The sequence below is a fragment of the Myotis lucifugus genome, unplaced genomic scaffold, assembly GCF_000147115.1.
Source record: "Myotis lucifugus unplaced genomic scaffold, Myoluc2.0 scaffold_350, whole genome shotgun sequence".
NCBI lineage: Eukaryota > Metazoa > Chordata > Mammalia > Chiroptera > Vespertilionidae > Myotis > Myotis lucifugus.
The window spans coordinates 63,574-80,411 of NW_005871398.1; the positions used below are offsets into that span (position 1 = coordinate 63,574).

General features: G+C 46.9%; 1 long non-coding RNA gene across 3 annotated transcripts in view; it reads right to left on the bottom strand.

Moving 5' to 3' along the window:
* Nucleotides 1-3,169: 3,169 nt before the first annotated feature.
* LOC106699258 overlaps nucleotides 3,170-16,838 on the bottom strand; it is a 20,781-nt gene continuing 7,112 nt past the window's right edge. Inside the window, exons 1-3 of one of the 3 annotated variants that reach the window (XR_002832259.1) lie at nucleotides 4,216-4,236; nucleotides 3,753-3,843; nucleotides 3,170-3,294 (exon numbers count right to left, since the gene is read on the bottom strand). This is a non-coding gene — a long non-coding RNA (uncharacterized LOC106699258). Of the gene's footprint in view, nucleotides 3,295-3,752; nucleotides 3,844-4,079; nucleotides 4,154-4,215; nucleotides 4,237-16,838 lie in introns of those variants that run through there. The other 2 variants (XR_001350783.2, XR_002832258.1) reach the window with 2 other exon arrangements.

Sequence of the window (16,838 nt, forward strand, 5' to 3'; positions counted from 1 at the left end):
TAAGTACATTTATGTTGTTGCACAGCCAACCTCCAGAACTTTTTTGAACTTGCAAAACTGAAACTCTTCATCCATCAAACAACTCCCCATTTTCCCCATACCCTAGCCAGATTCAAATTTTCTTTTATTTTTAAGGAACACTTTAATTATGACTTTAATTCTGCTTTTCTTTTCTAGGTGCTCAGTTCTCTTTCTCAGGAGCAGTCTCATACATATGGTGGATCTAGTTACAAACAAGGTGTCTTTGATTTTGTTCCTCTGAGTATATCATGCACTTTAGAGAAGTTGTATTTGTCTGCTATGCGCATGAGCTGTCATCATGGGACACTGTCAGCATCTTCCCTCAATTTGGTTCCAGTTTCACTGGACTTGGCATAGGTTCTTCATAGAAAGTGTTATTTGGGCCCAGCTGGTGTGGCTCAGTGGTCGAGCATTGACCTATGAACCAGGAGGTCATGGTCTGATTCCCAGGCAGGGCACATGCCAAGGTTGCAGGCTTCATGCCCAGTGTGGGGTGTGCAGGAGGTGGCCAATCAATGATTCTCTCTCATCATTGATGTTTCTTTTTCTCCCTTCCTCTCCCTTCCTCTCTGAAATCAATAAAAAATATTTTTTAAAAAGGAAAGTAGGCCCTGACTGGTTTGGCTCAGTGGATAGAGCGTCGGCCTACAGACTGAAAAAGGAAAGTATTATTTGGGGTTGTAAGTCCTCTCCATTTTCATTCAAAATGGAATTTATAGATCTGTATTTGTTTTTCTTGCGGTAAATCAATTTAATTGGTTTCAGAGATAAGATGTTGGTGGATATATCTTTATTCCTTCTCATTATATTTGGAATTGTGTTATTGAGTTTTTCTCTTATTAATTTGTATATAATTTATTTAGAACAGTGATTTTCAGCTCATGGAACATATAAACTAATTACTCAAATTCTGCAGCATAGCAAAAATATATTTTTTGTCAATCTCACAAAAAAAGAGATATATTTTGATTCATTCACACTGGAGGGCTGTTGTTGTGTTGGCCATTGTTATTTTTTTTTTATTTGACAATTTAAGGGAAAAGAGGTTAGTGTTCCTCCTGACTAAATAGTCAGGTATCGCATGTTTTAAAAATTCTTGTGGCATACCAGTTGAAAATCAATGATTTAAAATATCACTCATAGCTGAACATCAAACTTCCATAAACTTAGAACTTAGGAAAACAATTGCAAATCCAGAAATAATCCTTTTAAAATTGTTTATTACTTCTTGTCATTTCATGAAATTGGAGGTGGGAAGGGGGGTGTAAAGCTGTGCTTTGCCTTTTAGCTGGACACAAATGCATTTGTATGTGTCTTGAGTGGTATGTGTCAGAGAGACCACCTTCTGCTCCCCACACCCCAACAAAGGTAACGTGTTAAAGTAACATCCACAAGGGGAAGCTGCCTATGCCTTTTTTCCTTGTTGGTCTGCTAGGGCCTTTGGACTGCTGCTGTTGTCTGTGGGGATGAAAGATTTCACTGGGCCTGGGTTCTTCTCTGAAACAGTATCTGGGAAACTGTTTCCCCTTTATCAGACTTTGTCATGGTCACTGTACCTTCCAAAGCACAGAGATTTGGGTGCGAGATGGTTAAAGTTTTCTCTCCTTGGAAGGGGGAGGACCTGGGGTGTGTTGGAGTGCTGGAAGGCAGATATCACAAGAGCCTGTGTGGGTACTCTCAGTGGGGAGGATGGGAGAAGTGTGCGCAGGTATGGGCCTGAGTGGACAGTGCCTACATGAATCTCCATCTTTAAATACACAAGCCATTTGTGAAGTAAGCATCTATTTATTATCCATTGAGTATCAGGATATAGAGATGGATCACACGTAGACTTGGTTCTGAAGAGTTATATATCTGGTAAAGAGGTAGCACAAGTGGGGACATTAATTTCACAGGATGAGAATGGAGAGGTGGGTGGAAGTGGTGTAATACTTTCAATTATAAAGATAAATTAAAAAACATACTGAAATAAAAGAATTAAATACTAAGAAATAAATTTAACCAAAGAGACCTGTGCAGTAAAAACTAAAAGACATATATATCAATATAATGGACTATTATTCAGCCACGAGAAAAAGGGAAATTCTGCTATTTGCAACAACATGGGTAGAGCTGGAGGATATTTTGCTAAGAGAAATACGTCAGAGTAAGACAAATACTTTATGATCTCATTTATATGTGGAATCTAAAAAACCCAAACTCATGGAAACAAAGTAGATTGGCGGTTGCCAGGGCTTAGGAGGTGGGGGGAAATGGGTGATGGTGGCCAAAGGCTGTGACCTTCCAGTTATAAGAAGAACCAGTAGCCTGCTGAGATGTTGAATATGGGAATAGGGGTGTGTGTTAGTTTCCTACCATAAATTGGATGACTCAAAACAACATAAATTTATTGTCGCTTAGCTTTGAAGGCTAAAAGTTCAAAATCAACGTGTCAACAGGGCCGTGCTGTTTCCGAAACCTGTAGGGAAGAACCCTTCTCTACCTCTTCTTGTTCCTGGTGTTGGCATCACACCAGTCCCTGCCACCTTGGTCACATGGCCATCTATCCTTGTGTGTCCTTACATTATCTTCACTCTGTGTATGTCTGTGTCCCAATTTCTCTCTCTCTCTCAACTTTTTTGTTGATTTATAAAGAGAGAGGAAGGGGGAGGGAGAAACATTAATGTGAAAGTGACACATCCATCGGCTGCCTCGTGCACACCCGCATCAGAGCACAGGACGATGACCAACCCACTGAGCCACACCAGCCAGGCTCAGTAAATTAATTGGCCCCATGTGGAAATTGTGAGTGGAAGGCAGGAGGGATGCATTTTTTACTAATGCCACAAGGAAGTGGCTTTTGTAGCAATAACTCAGGATTTGACTCTTTTCAGGATGACAAATCCTGGCTCTTTGGAGGTTGATTTAATTTTTGGAACTGCTCAAATGTCACTAGGAGCCCTGTGTGAAGAAGGAGGAGGCAGACCGAACTGAGTGGCATTTGGAGCAGGAGGTCCAGCACATGTGGCTGTGGCTCAGTGTGACTAAAAGGGCTTGTTAGAGGCAGTGTCCTGAAAGTGGGCTGTGCCCGGCTCAGGGTATGGGCTCCAGGCAGGGCTTTCCTCCCTCCCGCTCAGGCCCACCCTACAGAACACAGGCACACAACAAGTTGAATGCTTTCAATTTAATTGCTCTGAGCCGTACACATGATTAAGGCGTTAAATTCCCAGATCCCATTCTTTACAGCTTCTCAAATGATAGATCTGATTGGACCCAACCTCTCCTTCAGATCATCTGGAAGAAAGCAGAGATGGGAATGAGGCTTGAAGGGCCGAAAGCACCACCCACACATTCCACCCTCAACTCAATCTTCTTTCCAACCTCACTGCACCCCTGAGGGCCTGACCCAGAAGTCAGAGGGAGGGAGGTTAGATTCACAGGAGGCCAAAGGATGAGACCTATCCCCCAACCTGGGCAGGAGTGAGAGGAAGAGAAATGAGCAAGCAGACTCTGCAGTGGAAGGTTGGGGGTAGGACCCCAGGGGCATCTGGTATCAGACAACCATGCATTTTGAATGTGGATGAGAAATTTGAGCCATTTGAAGGCACAAATGAAGGAAATTTCTATGGAGAGGGGCTGAGGTAGTCCCAGATCTCCTGTGTAGGGTGGTGGTGAGGGCATGGTCTTTCCCACCTCCCCAGTTGGCTCGTGGCTGGTGGCTGGTGAGCACTCCTGTTCCCAAAAGGCTTTACCTTTAGCCTTTTGAATTCTTTCCTCCACCTTTTTTTTTTTCTCTTGCAATGACATCTTTTATGTCCGATCTACCTTTCTCTATCACGGATTCTAATTTTGGAGCAGAAGAATCACATCAGCAGAAAAGCCATGTCATTTAAAGAGAGTTCCCACCTCTTCCTCTCTTCCCCCATTATCCTTGTATAAATTCCTAAAGTGCGGAAGTTTTGCTGAGGGGCCCAGCTTCTGTCTCATAGGAAAGTGAGTGGGCCAGGAGAGAAACCATGTATAGTGCAGGCAGCAAAATCTACTATTGTAGAGACTCTGTGTTTGGGTGCAGTGTTCACCTCATTTGTGCGTTGTGTTCAGGTGAATGAATGAATGTCTGCTTCTTCTGGGCTTGTCTTTGTGCACAGAGACATCATGTAGACCTGCTGTCAGAGATGGCTTTGGGTTGTATCTGTTACAGAGACAGAGACTTACCCAGGAGATTTTTTCTTTTCTCCTTGTTTGATGGCTGGGCTGCCGCTGAAGTCTGGGCTGCTATGGTTGTCTCTTGGGGTGCATCAGATTGCACTGGAGTTACAAACACACAGATTTGTTGATTTTAACAGTCAGGTGTTGTTTTTTTTCCTTAGGAATGGGTGGCAGAGCCTCAGATACCTAATATGTGCTGGGTGCCAGGATACAGAAATGATATGGCATAAACTCTCCCTTGTAAGAGAGAAATGGGATTTCTACACACTATGTGCTCATTATAGATGAGTGTGTTTGTCTCTTACACCCCACCCCCCGCCCTGCCCCAATGTATCTGGTGAAATCTTAACTTCCAACAGAATGGTATCAGGAGGTGGGGCTTTGGGGAGGTAATTAGGTCATGAGGTGAAGCCCTCATGAATGATGTTAGTGCCCTTGTGGAAGGGACCACAGAGAGCTCTCTCCCCTTCATTCCACCATGTGAGGATACCATGAAAAGTTGGCATTCTTCAACGGGAAAGAGGGTCCTCACCAGAACCTGACCATGCAGACACCCTGGTCTCAGACGTGTAGCCTCCAGGACCATGGGAAATACCTTCCTGCTGTGTAAGCCAGTCTATGGTTGCTTGTTGTAGCAGCCCGCCTGAATGAACTAAGACAGAGCCTCTCGGGAGATGGGCAGGCTGGGCACTTGTTCTGGGCAGGGCTGGGGACGAATTGGGAGAGGAGTGTGGGGGCAATCAGGGAGCATGGGAGAGAAGCTGGGTGTTGAATGCAGGATTTTGGCAGGGAGGTTGTTCTAAAGGGGCTTCCCTGGGGGCAGGAAGTGAGTCAGCAAGAGCTCTGGGGAAGGCATGTGTGGGACAGGTGGGCAGAATGCAAAGAAGTTAAATTTAGCAGATATGGGTGATACATGAGGGAGAGACATGGGAAAGAGAGTTGGAAATGGGGTCTGAGGCCAGACAGCGGGCACCTTGCAAAGGAGCTGGGAGTCACGAAAGCTGTTTACAGGTAAAGGTCTGCATACTGCATGGGACATTGCCCTTATTATTTTACCTTATCGTTTTCTCCCTTTTATTCACAAAAGCCTTTTCCCGTTAACCTTGCCTATATGAGTTCTCCTGCTTCTTCCCTACACCTGTCCCACCCCAATCCATGCTCTTCTATTACCACCAAGATCAGGACCCAGTCCCCTCTCCCTGACTTCCTCCCCCAGCCTCCACTGACATCCCAGCTGTTTGACCCTCCCCAGGGCAGGGACCAGAGGGAGAGAACTCACAGCTCGCAGGGTCCTCAGTAGGTTGTGCAGGAGCAGTGGTGGCATCTTCCATAACCGAGAAAAAAGACAATTATGAGGACTGAACCTGATCCACACCAGAGCCATCTTCCCTCGCATTCCCAATCCTGAGCTCTCAGGTACGTTTGTGGACACAGGGGGGCAGATTTCACTGTTGGCTGAACAGGTCCTTCTGCCACACCAGTAGGTCCATCAGAGCATTCTTTCTGATGTTTAATTCCCCCTGCAGTTTTTTGAAGCAGGTTCTCATCAGAAAAGTGGATATTCCTCTGAAAACTGCCCTCCTCCTGTGCCTCTAGGTTGTGAGGTGCCCTAAGCTAGTGTCAGGGAGCCAGCCATGGCCTGCGGTGGTGGAGGTTGGTGCAGAGGCCACTGGGTCACGCTCAGGTGGTTCATGGGATAGGACTCCAGCTCTAATTCCCCGTATTCTTTCAACACAACCTTTATGCAAAGCTCTCTGGTAAGTGAAGGGGGTTCTACGATGAAGAAGGTAGATAAGACTCCGCCCTGACAGAGCTAACATTCTAATGTAATTATTTAGTTCCAGGTGAGATGGTGCAATATGGGCAAAAGAGGTCTAATTGATCCTTCATACATTTTTTTTGAGGAAGACTTTCTTGAAGAATTCATACCTATAGTGAGATTTCACAGATGAGAAAGCACCTGGTTAGATGACATTTAGAGTTGGCTGGGGAAGGGGACACACAGAAGGAAGAGCAAGAAGGAAGGTCCCAAATTTTGAGGAGTGGCAGGGTTTTCCTGGCCCAAATAGTGCTTTTGTGCAATTGGAAAAGGCATCCTGAGAGATAGCCATGGGCAGGATACGCTGCTCGGCAAGTGGGACATGGGCTCCATCACCTTCTCTGCCTGGTACCCTTGTGCATGGGACAACCTGCTCAACTATATTCAGTGGCACAGAGGCCCTGCAATAAGACCAGTGTGACCATTATAGGGGGTAAAGGAGGATGTGTGAGGAGATGGCCAGAGGTTTCCTGCCCTCCCTCTAGCCCCAGTAGTGAGGTAAATAGGCCACATGTGGAGAATTGGGGGCGGAGGGCAGGAGTCACTTGAAGAGGGAAGAGAAGCCAGCACAGCACTGGGAGAGAAAAGGAGGAATAAAGGCAGGAGCTAAGGCTTCCCTGGATTGTGAGGGCTTTGGTGGGTGCAGGGGGAGGGCCATACTCACGGGCACAGACCAGGGCCCCAGCCAGCGCTGCCAGAAGGAGAAGAGCAGTGAATCTCATGGTTGATGCTCAGGAGTGAGTATCACCACAGAATCCTCAGAGGGTCCCAAATACAGTGCTGGGACTGCTGGGCCCTTTTAAGGACACCAAGAGCCAATGGGAAACAAACTAGGATGGCCGTGACTTCCTCCCCCTCCTCCTCCCCTTCTTCCCCAGATTGTCACCTGCTAAATCGACAAGGTTGAGCTGGGGCTGGCAGATACCTGGCACCAACCTTCTCTTTCCTTCTCCACCCCACCTGCCCTCTGGGTTCACATCTCTGGGATCTCAGGGACTGGAAGCAGCAGGTTTGGTTTGGGGAGATTTTTAGATTGGAGATGTGTGGGATTCTTGAACTTTGAGAAGGTTCATCTTTCTGGGTGGGTTTGATTCAGGCTTGTGCTAAGTGCTAAATCGAACGGGGCTGAGGAGAAACAAGAGCCACTTGAGGAACTGACAGGTGGACAATAGGGTGCTGGATACCAACTTGTGATTTTCCCTTAGTCTGGTGCTTGTTCTCACCAGGCCCTGGGTGCTCCTGCAGGCTTTCCTGCCTCACAGCTGTTCTGCAGACCGGTGTGGACAAGGGGGTAGGAGGGTGTTTGGCGTTTCCGGGCTCAGAGCATTAATCTCCTCAGGAGATAGAGCTGGGACATTACTGGCATGAGGAGTGAGTTCTTTCAGGCCATTTCACCCATCCTTAACCTCCAGTAAGATAACCATCACATTCAGGCAGCTGATCTGCTCCACACATGGGGTGTGGGACCTGGGTTAAAGTAATTGTGCCCCCACTAACTCCCTGTGTGTTTTGATATTTGAAATTTATCGGTATCTAATGGTGGTCAGTAGGTGAAGAAGAGGAATGCATTAAATTAACATAGGGACAGGACTTGGCAATTGACTGCCTACCTGAGGAGGCTTGAAGGTGATGGGGAGGACTGAGAGACAGGAGAAAGTGCTCTAGGGTGTGTGTGCATGTGTGTGTGTCCATGTATACACTAGAGAAGGAGAAGCTCTGACTCAAGAGCCCGAACAGTCTACCTGAGCACATTAAAAAAGCCAACAGAAGCAACCTATGATATTTAGGCAAGTTTTTTCTAAGAAGAAATTAGAACTCTGACATCAACATTAGAGCTGTCACAGAGCAAGGTCTTTCCAAATGTCACTGCTCATTCCCTTTCCTTTCCTAATCCCCCTCTTTGCTCCAGGCATTAAAAAGGCAGGTATTGACATAAGGGGGGGGGGAGGTCTAAGGCAGGGACACTTGTTCTATAGAAAAATTTCATAACTTTATAACAGGGCCAGTCCAATGTTACCTCAAATTGTAGGGCCTGGGAAAGAATTGGATTCGTATATTAAAGAAAAGAGATGCATCCCATGTATCTGGGTGAGGGACTTGTCTTCTAGGGTGTTTGACCTCGATGATGACTGTCAGTTTGCCCATCTGTCTTTTATCATGTGCTGGTAATTCTCTGTCCATCCTACTTCCCTCCCCTTTCTGTCTCAGATCCATTCACTGACGATCTCTGCCCTGGTCTGGAAGGATGACATTTGTGGGCTGTTTCACCTGGGCTTCCTTGCCCTCTAGCCTCTGGTTGAATTTGGTCAATGGCAGACAATGGTGGGCGATCAGAGGATGGGAAGAGAGATTGGTCAAGGCATTAGCTTCTCCTGCTACATCCCTGCTTTGTTATGTGTGGTAGGTAGACTTCTAACATACCCTGAGTAATCCCTATTGTATTAGCCCTGTTGACATGGGTGAAGGGATAGCTGCGAATCAACTTTATGTTCTTTCCATCCTATAATTTTTCACCACTCTCTCTGGGACAGAAACAATCCTTGCCAAGGTACCAAATGCAATCTGTACTTTCCAGTCTGCAGGTTTGTGACACTGCTAACCACTCATCTTTTGAAAGGTTGGGTGCATTCTCTCTCTCTCCTTCCTATTCCCCTCCCTCCCTCTCTTTATCTCTATTTCCCTCCCCCTTTGACTTTCCTTTCCCTGCCCCTTAAACATTCTCCAGTGTTCTATTCTTAGCCCTTTCCTCCCCTCCACTTACCTACTCTACTGTGTGACTCATTCATGGCATTATGCTCATGGCTCCCACATCGTCATTCCAGCCCCTCCCCTGAACATTAATATCCACCAGCTGCTGGACCATCATAGGATGTACTGAGTGTATAAAACCCTACAGGTGGAAAACCGGTCTCATCCAGCTTCCCACCTCTCTCATCACCTGCTTATCCTCCTCCACTGTTTTCTGTTCTAACAACACCAGCATTCACCCAGTAATCTACAAAGAGATGGGAAAGTAGTTTTATATTTCTCCTCCCTGACCACCTATGTTACAAGGACACGGGGTCTGTCAATCCTCCCTTTGACCTGCCCCTTTATCATTTCCAGGGCTTCTGCCTCAGCTCGGGGCCTGGCCATTTCTTATCTCCACTAAAGAAACAGCCTCAGTAGTGTGGGGGAGGGCTGGGGTTGGGTGGGGACTGGGTGGAGCTGGGCAAAAGAGAAAATTGGGAACGTTGGCAATACTATCAACCATAGAAAAGAACAGCCTCATCACTGACTTTCCCTCTGACTGCCTCAGCTTTCATCTAGCCACTGTCCAAGTGATTTCTAATGCACAAACTCTGAGCCAGAGCTAACAAGTTTTCTCAGGAGCAGGCTCCTATGTGTCCCTTTCATTTCCACCCCTCCTCACTCCCTCGTCTGGACTCTGCCTTGGTCACATCACATTTCTTGTATAGATTTTGTTTTTTTCTTGCTTTTGTCTCATCACATATTTTCCTCCACATACACACATGCCTTCCTCGTGATTCCTTGAGTCAGGAAAGAGCTTGCATGTTCCCAAAGGCATGGAGAATCTCGTTGGGGTTCCAAGGTAAAGAGGGCTGGCAGCTGGCACTGGGCCTTAAATTCCTAAGTAGTCCATGGCAGGAAGGGCCTTGAGGACAGGTTAAGATTTGGGGAATGTTTGGCTTGTGAGATTTTGGTGCTGCTCTGTTTAACTGGTGGCTTCCCGGAGGGTCTTCAGAAGGAAGGTCAGGAAGTTCCCAGTGTCCAGCGTGGGAATAAAGTGGCTAAGAGTTGAGAGTCAGGGGGTGAATTAATTGCATATCAAAAGTGGGTGTAGAGGTCTTTGGTAGGACAAGCATGGGGGATTCAGAGGAAGGTAGGCTGGGGCACCCATCCTGCAGATATTGGGCACTGACATCGGAGGGAAGTGTAATGGGGTGTCTGCCCTCATGGAGCTCACAGTTGAGGCTTGGTAATCAAGTTAAAGTGAAGAATTTGATATAAATATGGCCTGTAGTGGGGAGTACCTACAAAAGAAGAAAATGAAGGTTTGAAGTAGTACCGGGATATTGGGAGGGGAGAAGAGGGGAAATGTTAGATGAAATACTCAGGTGTTATGATCAGCAGAGTAGAGAGAGGAAGTGTTACCTATGTTCCTGAAGATGTGAAACCAAGGAAGTGAGAGGGTCTGATATGGGGAGGTCTTGAACTGGGCAAAGGCTTTCTCTGGACCACAGGGTGTGTGTGTGTGTGTGTGTGTGTGTGTGTGTGTGTGTGTGTATGTGATATAGTGGTATGTGGTGAGTGATATGTAGTGTGTGTCTCTCTGTGTATAATACGTGTGCTGTGTGGTATGTGTGCTGTGTGCATGGGAGGTGTATGTGGTATATGTTGTAGTGGTATATGCTTTGTGTCTGTGTGTGTGCACGTGGGGGTTGTAATTGGTGTGTGTTGTGTGTCTCTCTGTGTGTGGGTATGATGTGTGTATGTGATGTACTAGTTATGTACTGCGTGATGTAGTGGTGTCTAGTGTTTCTCTGTGTGTGATGCATTTGCTATGGGGTGTGTGTGTACATGGGGGTGTATGTGGTGTGTGGTGTTGTGGTACATGGTATGTGTGTGTGTCTCTGTGTGCATGTATGTGGTGTGTGGTGTAGAAGTGTGTGATGTAGTGGTGTGTGGCATGTGTGTGTATGGGGTGTATGTGCTATATGATTTCACTGGTCTTCTGCAAGCACCCATGGGCACAGTAGTAATGAATTGTTTCCCTGAGCTGGTAGAAGTTTGGTCAAGTGCCCTAGGTATGGCCAGAAGGTAAAGCAGCTGAAGTTTATATGTTCCTGCCAGGAAGATGTCCTCAGAGTCAATGCCCCAGGCTTGAAATAATGTCAAAGCAACACCATGTACCTCTGAAAGGTGAAAGTGGTCAACTATCATTAAGAACCAAGGGTGAGGAATAAAGTGGAGAGAGGGTTGGCCTGAAAAGCTCACTTTGTTACTTCTTCACAAGGCTCCCTTTCTTATCCAGCTCCTGAACTGGTTCTAAAAATCAATTTGAAAGGGGAGACAATTTGCAGCATTGGACATCCATTTGGGATGATTTATGGCTTCACAGGGTGACTAGTTTGAAGAATGTGGTGCTTGTTCCGATGGAGAAGTTCTAGTTTATTCGAGATAAATGTGTTCTCTCTTTATTACCATCAAGCTGGGTGTTAGCCAGGTCTTTGGAACACTCAGTACTGTACGTTCTAAATCCCTTTATCCTGATGGGCTGGGGAGTTGCGGAGTTTCAGACCCCAGGAAGTTTCAGGGGAGGGAATAATCTGGGGAGACTTCTTAGACCAAGAGGCCTGTGGTAAGGAGATGGAAGTGAGGGCTTTCAGTGTTGGGGACTTGTTAGTGTAAGTTTGAATGCAGAATTGCGCCATATGAATTGAGTGGAATTGACTTTGGGAACCCTTAAAATAAGGGTATAAGAGAGATGAGTAGGGCAATTGGTAGAAAGCTAAGATAAGTCACAATGGCATTTTAAACCCCAGGAAAGAGAAGTGTTCTTGGTTGCCGGGCCAGTCCCTGATTCTGGATAATCAGAGCCAGTTCTAAAGTACTGAAGGGGTCCCAGTTGACCTCCAACTCTTGTAACAACCCCTTAATTTCCAGAGGTGCTGGCGGCCAGGCCTGGCCGCACGGAGAGCCAATTTCTTCATGGAGAGTACTGGGACAAGAAGGAATTTTATGTTCTTGCTACTTCATGTGAATCTGGAGGTTGAGGAAAGGAGTTTCCAGTGAGGGTTGCAGGAGGCAACTGGACCTGTTCTTTGCTGAGATTCTAAGAAATCTGGGAGGCCACTGTCCTAAAATACCCCCAATTGGGCACATGTCCTGGCTCCCTCTGGTCTTCTGGTTCTCTCCTGGGTAGAATTTCAACCTCTTCCCTGCTTCCTGTTCTGAGTTAATGACAAGGAAGGAGGCTGCTGGGTAATTGGGAACATTTAACCTCCTTAGAGACCTAGAGACACTAAAGGGGGAGGGTCTTAGGGAGAAGTCATTCCATCTACTCGTTACTATATATATACTAGTAACTAGTATATCCAACAGACTGGCAGAGAGAAGGGAAGCACATGAACCAGGTTGAGGGTGTAAAGGAGACGGTGAGAGTCATTCCTTCCTTTAGACTCTGCCATATACTGCAAATGTGTAATTCTTGCTGTATCATCTGTTCTCTGTTCCATGCACTTGTAGCTCAACTTTCTCAATGTGGGCACAGGGAAGGAAGTTTCTAGCTCTATCTGCTTCTCAAATACTTATTTTTATGCCCAACAAATAGACTTGACACCCCTACCCCTGGGAGAACTCCAACTCCCTTGTGTGTGTGGATTCCCATGTGCTTCTTCCCTTTTGATAATTTTTTCTTGTGATTTCCTCTGCCTGCTAAAGCTGTCAGTATCAATTTATATTTTGATTCCTTGAGCTCTCCTCTGTGCCCTGAACCTACCCAAATGTGGGACACAGCCCCTTTCTCTGAATTTCTCTGAGTACCACCGACATAAGGTTTTTGTCTTTGCAGAAAATTTGGGATTAAATTCCAGAACAAAACAAGTTAATAATGAATACTAATCATTCATGCCCCAAATTTCATTGGCCCTCACTACCAAAGGAACCTTCATACCATCTCTGGCTCCTTAGGCCTTATCTCTCCTCTGCCATTCTCTTTACCTTGGTACTCCTTATCCATTTATCTAACCATATTCTTCATCTGTTCTCAATAAATGTTTATTGAGTGCATACCATGTGCCAGGCATTGCTCTGGTCACTGATGAGTTTAAATAGTTTAGTTCTCTTTGACTCCTACAACTCAGGGAAACCTGTCTACCTCTACTGAGAAAAAAAATCTGACAACTACTTAAAAAATGTTTTGGTCTTACAGCAGTGGTTCTCAACGTTCTGGCCCTTTAACAGTTCCTCATGTTGTGACCCAACCGTAAAATCATTTTCCTTGCTACTTCACAACTGTAATGTTGCTACTGTTATGAATCGCAATATAAATATCTGATATGCAGGATGTATTTTCATTGTTACAAATTGAACATAGTGATTAATCACAAAAACCATATGTAATTATGTATGTGTTTTTCGATGGTCTTAGGCGACCCCTGTGAAAGGTGACCAAATTACATATGGTGGGACCTTACCTAAAGTTAAGATTAGGAAGACTAAAACTTCCGAGGTTGCCAAGAGGAAGGAGAGAAATGCCAAAGACCATAAACTCATAAGGAAATCAGTAGAGAAAATATAGTCCGAAGTTCCAAAGCCAGAGGGTAAAAGAAGATGGGGGTCTCCAAGAATTAAGCAGGTAATGAAAGACCCCTACCAAACCCAGGAGACTTATCACCTAAGAAAGGGTAATGGCAGATTTCTGAATCAATTTGGATAATGAAAGAAGAACAGTCTATTACAGTACCAGATAAGAATCAGCTAGCCAGGAGTTCAGTGCCAACTCAGCAATTTATTAGCTGAGTGATTTGGAAGAGTTATTCTAGGCAAAGCTGTGGAAGAGCAAACAGCACTGACCTTTCAGAGACAGGAGTTCTCAGAATGGAGAAATGAAATGGTGCAAGGAGATTGGATATGGAAAGAAGGACTTTCTAGGAAAGGACTAATCTTATTTGAAACTTTTTATTGTAAAATAAGATACAGATGCAGAAAACCACTTAAAATAAATGCATAGCTTACTGAGTTATTTTTAAAACACCATTTACCCCACCACACACATCATAGAACTTTGCTGGCCACAGTAGCAGCCTTTCCAGGTCTGTCATCCCAATCACAGCTGCCTTCTTCCAAACAAAAGTGGCCACTTTCTTGATGTTGATGATATTTTCCTTATGTTTATGATTTTACCATCCATATGTGCATCCCTGTCTGCCATAGTTTAAAATTTCTTTTTTTATTTTATAACTAGAGGCCCAGTACACAGATTCATGCACATTGAAAGTAAAATAATTAGAAGGTGGATGGGAATGGGCAAGACGGGCTGTATACGCCCAGGAGCCAACCTCCAGCGGTCCCTCCCTGGACGGCCACACCTGGAGCAGCACCTGGGCTCAAAGGGCATCTGTGGAGTGAGTGTGATCTCTCCAGCAGATGGGGTCCCTCGGCCTGCCCTGCAAGGACCAGGCCAAAACCAGCAGTCGGACATCCCCAGAGGGGTCCTGGAGTGTGAGAGGGCACTCTGCAAAGTTGCTGTCACTCAGAAGCTCCTGCATTGAGCATCTGCCCCCTGGTGGTCAGTAAAAGTCATAGCTACCGGCTGGCCGTGTGTGTGTGTGTGTGTGTGTGTGTGTGTGTGTGTGTGTATGTGTGTGTATATATATATATATATTAGAGTCCGGGTGCACAAAAATTTGTGCACTCGGGGGGGGTTGGGGGGCCCTCAGCCACAGTCTGGGACCCCTCGGGAGATAACGACCTGCTGGCTTAGGCCTGCTCCCGGGTGGCAGAGGGCATGCCCAATCCCTAGGTGCAGTCCCTGGTCAGGCTCAGATCAGGGCGGATTGGGGAGTTGGGGCGCCTCCCTGTCATGCACAGAGCAGGGCGGATCAGGAGGTTGTGATGCCACCCTCAGTCACGCTCAGGGTAGGGCCGATTGGGGGGTTGGGGCACCGCCCCCTGTCACACTCAAGGAAGGGTCGATGGGGAGGTTGCGGCGCCACCCCCTGTCACGCACAGAGCAGGGCCTATCAGGGGGTTGGGGCGCTGCCCCCCTGTCACTCACAGAGCTGCAGGGTGATCAGGGGGTTTGGGCGCTGACCCTGTCACGCTGATTCGGTGCCAGGAGGCCTCGAGGCTCCGCTGATCCCAGTGCTGGGAGGCATATTACCTTTTTACTATATAGGATAGAGGCCTGGGGGCCAGCTGGTTTGCCCTGAAGGGTGTCCTGGATCAGGGTGGGAGTCCCCACTGGGGTGCCTGGCCAGCCTGGATGAGGGGATGATGGCTGTTTGCAGTTGGTCACACACCCTTCAGGGTGGGGGTCCCCACTGGGGTGCCTGGCCAGTCTGGGTGAGGGGCTGAGGGCTGCTTTCAGGCTGGTGGTTGTTGACTGAAGCTCTCAACCGCTCCTTTTTTTTCTCTTTTTAAAATTTTATTCTGGGCCAGCTTTAACTCTGGCTCTAGGTCTGAGGCTTCTGCTGGTTTGTTTGCATTCTATAATCGAAACAATGTATAACTCCAGCTCTGAGATCCTGGGGTTTTGTTTAGCTTCTATATTTGTTACAAAGTTTCTTAGAGTTGCAGCTCAGAGGCCCGCAGCACAGGTGGGGAACGTTGGAATCCTCCTTCACTGCAGCAAGCAAGCCTCATGTTCGCTTCCAGCTGCCTGGCTGCTGGCCGCCATTTTGGCTGACAGTTAATTTGCATAAGGATATGCTGATTAGGCAATGAAAAGGGTAGCGGTCGTACGCTAATTACCATGTTTCTCTTTTATTAGTGTAGATTCTTCCCCCTCAATTCCTCAGTAGCTATGCTGATAGTTTGACCTGAATGGCCAATGATTCTCTTTTATAAATTTTAATTTTTTATTATAGTTGAAATGCAATATGATATTACTTTCAGGTGTACAACATAGTGATTAAACATTTTTATACCTTACAATACGATCACCACAATAAGTCTAGTATCCACCTATCACCGTACGTAGTTATATTCCCTGTATTCCCTAGGCTGTACTTTACATCCTGTGACCTATTTTACAACTGGAACTTTGTACTTAAACTCCTTCCCTCTTTCTTTTTTTTTAAAATATTTTAATAATTTTTATTTCTTAAAGTATTACAAAGAGTATTACATATGTCTCCTTTTTTCCCCCCCTTGACATTCCCCCAGCCCCTACCCCCCTCCCATCGGCCCCATGTCTTCTGTCCATTGGTTAATCTTATATGCATGCATATAAGTCCTTCAGTTGGTCTCTTAATCCGCCCCCCAAACCCTCCCCAGGCTTCCCACTGTAGTTTAACATTCTGTTCAATGTTGCTCTGCTTCTGTATCTACCCCTGTCCATCAGTCTATACTGGTCCCCTTTATTTGTCCCAACCTCACTGGAGTAGTCTCAACCTCACCAGGGCCGTCTGAGCCTCACCAGGGCTGTTTCAACCTCACCGGGGCCGTCCCTACCTCGCTGCGGCCGTTTCAACCTCACCAGGGTCGTCCCTACCACACCGGGGCCATTTCAACCTCACCGGGGCCGTCCCAACCTCACCGGGGCCATTTCAACCTCACCAGGGTTGTCCCTACCACACCGGGGCCGTTTCAACCTCACCGGGTTCGGCCCTACCTCACGGGGGCCGTTTCAACCTCACATGGGTCGTCCCTACCTCACCGGGGCCGTTTCAACCTCACCGGGGTTGTCCCTAGAACACCGGGGCCGTTTCGACCTGACTGGGGTCGTCCCTACCTCACGGGGGCCGTTTCAACCTCACCGGGGTTGTCCCTAGCACACCGGGGCCGTTTCGACCTGACTGGGGTCGTCCCTACCTCACGGGGGCCGTTTCAACCTCACCGGGGTTGTCCCTACCTCACGGGGGCCGTTTCAACCTCACATGGGTCGTCCCTACCTCACTGGGGCCGTTTCAACCTAACCGGGGGTTGTCCCTATCCCACCGGGCTGTTTCGACCTGACTGGGGTCGTCCCTACCTCACGGGGGCTGTTTCAACCTCACCGGGGCCGGTCCCTACCTCCAACGGGGACCAACCTCACCAGGGTCGTCCCTACCACACCGGGGCCATTTCAACCTCCGTTTCAACC